The following is a 9,222-nucleotide window of genomic DNA, read 5'->3' on the forward strand; positions in this document are numbered from 1 at the left end:
TTCTTGCCATTTCTATCAATCCTACAACAATCACGAGCAGCAGCTACTCAATATTCATCTTGTCTTTCATCTGCCTTTCTTCTCTGGAACAGCATTCCTTATGAAGTATTTCTCCTAATACTACAATTTCCAGATATTCAAATAAGAATATCAGCTGATAACCTTTCTCTTGATCCCAACCCACACGTATCATTGATTTGCAATAGATTTCATGTTATAAATAAATAAATATTTTATGTATATACAGGCAATAAAATTTGTTTCAATTTAATAATGTTCATGCTCATTTCTATGGATTTCTTATCCAATATGCTTTTCATAATAACACTTTTAATGACAATGGAACAGATGAACTTAGTGATATGAGACTTTGGGATGGCTTCATTAAACCATACGACATAAATTCATGTTAATTAATGAATATCATATGGCTCTACGGAAGGTGAGATATGATTTTGAATATTCCAATAAGATCAATACACATATTTAAATTTAAATGTCTGTGTACAATATTCTTCATATAGTAGCATCCGCTCAAAAGAAAGAAAGAGAGAGAGAGAGAGAGAGGTAAAGAAAGAAACTACAGGGTAAATAATTTATTTCTAAACACTATAATTCAATAACAAAAATTTGTTTTTTGATAACTGCCTTCAGAAAATAAACTAACTAGCCAATACGGATCAAAGACATATATTAACAAATACAAGCTAAATATGACAAATTTCGAACACATTTGTAGTATCTAATAATTCTTTATGAGAACTTTTTTGGAGAAATTTGGAGACTGAGGCTTCTGTGGCTGACTTTTTGGATTTCCTTCTGTCGAGAAGTCTGATTCAGATTTAGCACGGACTGGCTTTTTTGTCCAATAACTTTGTATGGTGGGTTTTGCCTAAAATATACAAACAGTGATAAATATCAATACATTGCAGAAAATTCCACTGTATACTTGTGTACAAGCCAAATAGCCAAGTTCCACATAAAGTGGCCATCGTATAATCACTTATGAAAAGTTTTGTTGGTGAGTTTTAGAAGTACTTGACATCACTCTCATGCTACTTTTACACGATTTACCGGTGTAATTTATTTTGTTTCTCTTGGAAATAACTTATATTTTCACTTATAACCTACAATTCCACAGTTTAAATCATTTAAATATTTATCTAAAATTCCATAAGCATAACACATACATTTAAACCTTTACGTGTCATAATATTACAATTACGTTTTGACAATGAATTCTCTCAAATATTAACTGTCCATTTATTAAGAAGGATATCGCGTACACTTTCTTTCTATGAAAGCAGTAGGTTCTGTTTATCGTTACGAATAAAGGAGGTAGGCGTCCTTACTTAACTAGTAAAATACTTACCACTGATTTAATATTTGTAATAAAAAGAATATGCTGTGGAAACAATAGCACGGAAATAAGAGTGAAAGGAGTTATAAAATATATAAAGCGCACATCAGAAAGGTAACCAGTATTGTGCGGAAAATAAATTGGAGTATAAAAAGAAATTAAGACTAAAGACAATCCAAAAGAATTTCATCATTATGCCGCAAGCAAAAGAAAGAATGAATGTGTACGAATAATTTGATTGAATGTAGATGGTACTCGAGTGTCGGAAGCTAATTAGATTGTTTCAATTAATGAGTGCTCACTTTGCTAAGATATATCAATCAGATGTACAGTATGTAACATGGCGCGCAGTGCTACTGCTACATTGGATAAATACATTAATCCCTCGATTAATACGCCCCCGGTTAGTGCGTTTTCGATTAGTGCGTCATTTTTTTCGATACCTAAACTCGATAAGTGCGCCTATATACATCTTAAAAATAAATGTTACAGATTTTAAAAATTTTCTATCTATACATTTTTATGGCTAGGGCCATAAGAAGGATATCGCATGCTCTTTCTTTCTATGACAGCAGTCATAGAAAGAAAGAGTACGCGATTGATATTTTAAAAAATCACTCACTAGAATGAAATAATTTAGTTACTGATTTAAAACATTTTACAAAGTTATTTTAATGCCATACTACACTGCTTCCATGTACGCTATGTATACTATGTTCCAAATTTTTACCGCCAAAAGTTATGGCGTCTGCTAATTACGTAGCATTTTCCTGATCAAATTCGTACCTCCTTTGCAATTATTTTCCTTACATTTCTTTTTTTTATTTTAAAGTATTTTCCCAGCCTTTCATCATGAGGAAAAGAATTAGTGAGCAAAAAAGTGAAAGTGTGAAAATGACTCGAAAAGTATTCTCATTGGAAGAAAAACTTTAAATAATGAAGTGAACGAGGCGAGTCCAGAGCAGAGATAGGACAACAACACAAAAATAGTTAAATCAACTATAAGAGAAATTTTAAGCAAAGCTGCTGAATACAAAGCATTATAATGATTGAATTAGAGAGACTTGTTTGTACACGGATCAAAGATTTTAACCAAAGATCCTGATAAGAATTGACTTTATTAAATCAAAAGCATTAGGTCTCCTTGCAACCTTGAAAGAAAGGCTATCAATGATTAAAAAGAAGAATTCCACGTTAGTGCTGGGTGGTTTGAAAAATAGCCTACATAATGTTCTAATCACAGGCAAAGCTGCAAGTGCCGATAAGGAGGTGGCCGCAAATTATCCAGAGATTTAAAGAAAATTGTATAAGAAGTGGGCTATTGTGACCAGCAAATATTTAACGTCGATTAAACTAGCCTTTTTTTTGGAAGCCAATGACGTCTAAGACTTTTCTGGCTAAATTAGGGAAATTTCAGCCTGGTTATAAAGTCACAAAGTCGAAAGAAATTGCTACTAGAAATATACGATCCATTTGGAAGCACATTCTTCCACATTGTGCAAATGATTTTAGAGGCTTTTCAAATGAATATAAGTTAATTAAATCTCATTCTGAGAAATTGAGTGATTCTGACCTGCTAAATTGAGATGCACAGCGGGAAGATCCTCAAGAATATGAAGAAAATTTAATCACTGACAAATCCAAAGAGAGTTCACAGAAACAAATTTAAAATATTTTTCGTGCAACCGAAACCTTTAAGTAGCAATGCTTAGAGACTGGCCCTTGTGAAGAGAGAAGCAGGAAAATTTGCAGAAAAGGCAGTTGTATGAAAAAAGAAACAGAATGCCCGCCAGAATAATAGATTTAATTTTGAATATGTTTTAATGTCTTTCAGCTTCATAGTTTACCGTTAACTAGGCCCCGAGACATACCCTAATTCTTTTATTAAAAAAATCAAGGGTAAAAAAAAGAAATTTGAGGAACGAATTATACTTTTTTCCATAGGTTATTATACTCGATTAGTGCGTTTTAGATTAATGCGCCTGTTTAAAGAACGCATTAGGCGCATTAATCGAGGGATTGCTGTAGTTAGACGTGCATGAAATTGAGGTTGAAGAGCTGTTACATAACCTGGATAAGAATTCGTCAATAGGGACAGATGGAATATCAGCACATGTGTTAAAGGAATATTCAACCCAATTCGCTAGGCCTTTGACATGTTCGTATAACTTGAGCCTCAGCTCAGGAATGGTACATTTCTATACAAGGATGTTGCATAAACCGATGTTTAACTACCTACCTATCCATATCTCTTGTGTAGAAGTGAAGATTTTAGAGAAGTTGGTAACAACTGGCATATAGACATGAGTAGAAAAACAAGCTATGCTCTGCAAGAATATAGCTTTTTTTGTCTAACGTAAGATCGTGTTTTAGGAATTTGCTCATATTTTATAATAATGTTACGGCCGAGTTGGATAAAAGGAATGGATACACTATGATAATGTTGGATTTTTCTAATGCATTTGATAGGATACCACACGAAAGGCTGTTGCATAAATTGTAGAATATGGGATTGGAATATAAACTGTTAACTTAGAACAGGGGATGATTGATAGACAGATATCAAAAAGTGGTATACTGTGGGTGTGAATCTTCCTGATTTAAGGTAACCAGCGGTGTACCTCAGGGTTCAGTCCTTGGGCCATTATTGTTCAATCTATACATTAATGACATCAAGCAGGGTCTATCATCAGATTTGCAATTGTTTGCTGATGATATGATGATAGGCAGGGTAATCATGGATATTACTGATATTCAGCAATTACAAAATGATTTGAATAGACTGGAAATATGGGCAAACGAAAATGGCAATCAGTTTAATGTTAGTAAGTGTAAAGTTATGCACTTTGGCGTGATTAGAGTTCCAGCGGCATATTATATTAGCGGGGTTATGCTACAAGAAACTGAAGAGGCAAGGGATCTTGGTATTGGTGAATAAGAATTTAGTTAAAGTTCAGAGGTCACATAGCAAAAGTTGCAAATACAACTCAGAGGATAATTGCTATGCTGAAGCGAACCTTGACATGTAAGGATAATGAAGTAATTTTGTCTCTTTATAAGGCTTTGATAAGACCACACTTGGATTACTGTGCACAGATTTGGTCTCCCGGGTTCCAAGGGAATAAACAAGCTGTGGAAAGGGTGCAAAGAATAGTTACAAAGATTATATCCGGATTATGGGATTTAGATTATGAGGACAGATTGCGAGTGGATTGCAGACTCTGGGTTAACAGGAGAAAGAGGGGTGATATGATAGAGGTCTATAAACTTTTGAATGGGTGTTATAGCATTTGAACTGATGAAATCTTTCGTTATATGGAAGGCGGGAAGAAAACACGGGGGCATTCATGGAAGCTAAGGTTGTTCTCAGTCAAGAAAGGGGTAAGAGCTAGGTTTTTCTCCCAGGAGTGAGTGGAATAATTTGCCCTTAGGGGTAGTGAGTGCATCTAGTGTAAATGAATTTAAAGGAAGGTATGATAGCTGGGCTGGGTAATTTACAGCCTTCCTCGATGAGTCCTTGACTCCTGGAGTTCTGGGATAATAATAATAATAATAATAATAATAATAATAATAATAATAATAATAATAATAATAATAATAATAATAATAATAAATCTCAACAACAGGACTTAATGAGGGCTTTTGAACTGAAGATGATTTAACCAGTGTTATGCAGAGGCAAAGGATTAATTCCCATAAACTAGGGCTTTTTATTGCTCCAAATAGAAAACCGGACAGAAAGCGTGCGCAGTTAAAAAATGATATACTGATCTCATAGGGTTTTTTTTGTTTTTTGGTTCGGTCATAATTAAAAATGACATTAAATTAATTATATAGATTTATATTCATAATGATTGATAGCAATAATCAAAGGCGTGATAGCAATGCATCACGCCTTTGATTATGGGATATATTTAAACCAACATGTTTCATATGAGAATTACATGACAATGATTAGCCACCTTTACGTGATATGAAAGCACACACAATATATGCGAACACAGACAGATAGATAGTGAGAGCAGTCTACAAGAACAGTTCATTCATTCACTACAGCTAACATTGTTTTAAAAATATTCTAATTTAATCGGCTCTATTTTGATACTTTTCACAGAATCGTTTGCTTATTTGGGCTCCGAGTTAAATCAAATACCTCTGCTAGAGAAAGCCACTTTGTACTCTTTCAATCCACTCTTCAGAGAGAATTGTGAAACTCAACTTCATCTAAAAGCATTCAACCACTCCCGCCCTCCCCTGCCTTATGTGGGAGATCACTTAACCGATCTGATGTTTATTTATTTACTTGGCATCTTATATAAGTTACTTCGCAGGTGCAACTTATATCATTAGTTCGGTATATAATTAAACTAATGTTTCCAAGTAAAACAAAATAAAATCTTCAGGTAAGCATTAATTGCGAAAATCATAATAATAATAACAATTTAAAAAAAACTTGGATGAGATGTAATTTCTCAGCTTTCATACTCGAAGCTTATTTGTAAGCTTATCTGTGGATGAAACCAGTTGGTTATTATTTATTGGATTTTTTTCTGTGTTGGGAAGCTACAAAATCAAACCTATGTTTAATAGGTTTGATTTCCACTGCAGCTGTTGATTGTAAAATTCGAGCACGCCACGCACACACACACACACACATGATAACTTGGAATGTATTGATGCATCGCTGAACTGGAAGCCTGAATGAATATATTGTTTCATTAACTGAGTTTGGGTGCGTGTTTCGTGTTCATAGTATGTCCTTAGAGCTCTTTTCAGGCTATTGTAGTTTGTAAGGTTTCTGTATTCAAAAGGTAATTTGTTTATCATGTCTGGGATGTAGAAGTGTTTCGCGTGGTCTTTCCGTAGTGATTATTGTAGATATAATTAGTTGTCTGAGGTCTTGTTATACGGTATGTATTTCTAACTGTCCTGTAGTTGACATCGAAATCATGTTTTAGCAAAGCTGCATAGCGACATAAATGTTTTGCTGTTAGTATTTTGTGTTCTGACATTGCAGTAATAAAGTCGATATTGTCTCTTTGTTCCTAAAATATCAGTTTTGTCATTTTGTACTGTAGCGACATTAATCTATTTAGTTTGTAGAGTGCACAGAAAGCATATGTTGTTATAACGTATCTTAGTATATTTTGGCATAGTGCTTTGTATATTAGTGTTTTTAGGCGTGTGGGAACTGTCTTTTAACCTGTAGAGTTTGTCAGTTATTGTTCGGAGTTTGTTATGTAGATGGTTTGTGTGGCTATTCCAGTTCATATCTGCATCGAGGTAAATTCCAAGGTATCGTATTGTTTCAACCTGAGTGGTTTTACTGTTCTGTGTGTTTTTTTATGTTGGAGAGTGGATGTTAGATGATTATATATTTGTTATCAATTGGTCGAGTCAGTGGATTTCTGAATATCATTAATTTTGTCTTTTCTGAGTTTAGGTGGGTGGAGTTTTTGGTTAGCCAGTCTATGAGCAGATATATGTCATGTTGCATATTTGTTTGAGCGCTATGCTTGCGTTATTGTGGATGAATATTATAGCTGTGTCGTCTGCGTATTGGAAAATCTTACCTTTGAGAGGTAGCTGATTAATATCATGCATGTAGAATAATGATATTAATAATAATAATAATAAGTTATAAAAATGATAAAATAACAGATAGTGAAAAGGCCAGATGAAGATAATTATTTCGGTGTAATTTTACACAAAAGGGTAAAATATGAGGAATTGGATGTACGCTACTCCAATAATCCAAAGTAATCAATAATGCCAGAAGATAGCTGGAATTCTATAGAATCGTATCGACAAACATTTAGTGCGAACATCCTCTGTGACCTAAACCACCGTAGCTAAATTGCTGTTTCGACGATGCCCTGTGGTTGGAAAGACCTGGGTTTGAATTCCATCTAGGAAAACACTTATCAGAGTAAATTCCAAAACGTTTTTAAGTTTCTGTCTATATTTAGCTATAAGATATGTATGGATCCATGATATTCTCAATTTTATATCTTTATCAGAGTTTTAGTTTTTCAGTTTAAGCTGAATTTGACTGTCTAATACGGACTTGGAAGGTATTTTCTACCGGAAACTCGGGTTTTTCATTCTTCAAAATAGGTAAACCAGCCAGAAGAACGCACGAAATAGACAGTCATAATACACTACTTGTCCACGTTGTTAGCCGAGTGGCTATGCACCATATGCCTGGGGAAGGAGCGTCCTAGGTTCGATTCCCGTCTCCGACATGAAGAGATAGGAGCTTAAGGATCATTCTCAGACATAACTAAGGTCTGGAGCATGGACAGCAGGGATTTTTCCTCAGTTCATCCTGGGGGTTTTTCCTCCAGCAAAGCAGGCAAACCGGCCCCGTGAACACACCCTTCGTCAGACATGGGATAATACCAGGAATAAAGAGCAACCAACCTATTCCTCGGGATTATCGGTTAAGGAAGCTTACGCGGTAAAATGTGTAGGCCTGCGCGAAAGCGTAACATACGATGACGATGAATACACTTTGGGTGATCCCCAAAGACTAAAATTCTTAAAAGAGACAATTGAGTTATTCCATCTTAATTTGTTATCCTCCACGAAACTAATCTCTCTCTCTCTCTCTCTCTCTCTCTCTCGCTACCTCTTAGTCATCTTATTATTGAATTAGTTATAATTTGCATATATTTTTATGATTTCCATATTTCTATTTTGCATATTTGAAGTTTAAATATTGTCTCTTTCCATTCCACAGTGAATATTGAGATGCCATGCTTAAATATGTAAAATCATTAATGTCCTATATTTATTCTCCGCTCTCATCTGTGGTGTACTTAAGGTAAATAATTGCAGACATTATTTTTCAAACAAGTTTTTTCAAACAAAAAATTGCAAACTATTTGTCGTTCTCGAAAATTACTTCACTTTTTCTGATATTGAATTATCAATTTAATTTTTTTATCAGACATTTTATCTTGAATACGTTCTCACTACTGAATATCTATCTAAGATATTCAGTAGTATTTCATTTTTGCATGTTTCAAAAAAACATACCATTATGAAAATAAATAAATAAATAAAATGTTTGTGCATGTTTACGAGAAAAAAAACATCATTAATAATAATAAAGAGAGGGGTATCAAGAAATTCTCCTTTTTCTTCAACCAAACCATACATTATATTTTAATTAATAATACCGTTATTTCTTTAGTGCAGTTAACAAGTAATTAATTGAGCATAGTAGTAAAAACAGTAGATTAACACATGCATACCTTGTTGAACCTTGACATAGTCCATACTCTTGGTTCTACGATGTATTCTGGATGAGTCAAACTTTCACGAATATGATCCATATTCCTCAACCGTACGTTTCTCTAAATTATATATAAGAAGCATTACTTTTCAATGAAAATTTATATGTTTATGTCGCAATTTTTTACATTGGTCAATTATGATTGCAATAAGCACATTAATTGCAACATATACTCTAATGATAGAAATTTTAAAATAAGTCCTTTAGAACAGCCATGACTTTTCCATGAGAGAATATTAGACAGTACATGATAGTACTGTACAGCTAAATATCTAATTCTTGCATATATTAAGCCTGACATCGTTTCTCCTTAGCACAGTCAGAGCTACGATAACTATCGGTTTAGTAAAGCCCATGTTCGAATCTCTTTTATGGCACCACAGCTGTTTGTAAAAGCTTTTAAACTGTCTCTCTTTCAGAGAGACAGTAGGATGTATCCTCTTGAGAACTTGCTCTTTCTCTTCACTTTTACAATTACAAAACAGGTCAACTGGCTTGAAAACCTCGCTTAATTGAAGATGGAATTAGTCTGAATTCTTCACAAACGTAAAGAGAAAATAAT

The 9,222-nt window shown here is 33.9% G+C and overlaps 1 long non-coding RNA gene across 1 annotated transcript; it reads right to left on the reverse strand.

Annotated features, from left to right (window-relative positions):
• Positions 1 to 742: 742 nt before the first annotated feature.
• LOC150110656 (uncharacterized) lies at positions 743 to 8,700 on the reverse strand. The gene is made up of 2 exons (XR_016549391.1): positions 8,620 to 8,700; positions 743 to 892 (listed from the first exon to the last, which is right to left on the reverse strand). It is a non-coding gene; the product is annotated as an uncharacterized LOC150110656 (long non-coding RNA).
• Between the last annotated feature and the right edge of the window lie 522 nt (positions 8,701 to 9,222).

This window comes from Typopeltis vanoorti, chromosome 1 (genome assembly GCF_054136105.1).
Source record: "Typopeltis vanoorti isolate ZY-2024b chromosome 1, IOZ_Tvanoo_1.0, whole genome shotgun sequence".
NCBI classification, from domain to species: domain Eukaryota; kingdom Metazoa; phylum Arthropoda; class Arachnida; order Uropygi; family Thelyphonidae; genus Typopeltis; species Typopeltis vanoorti.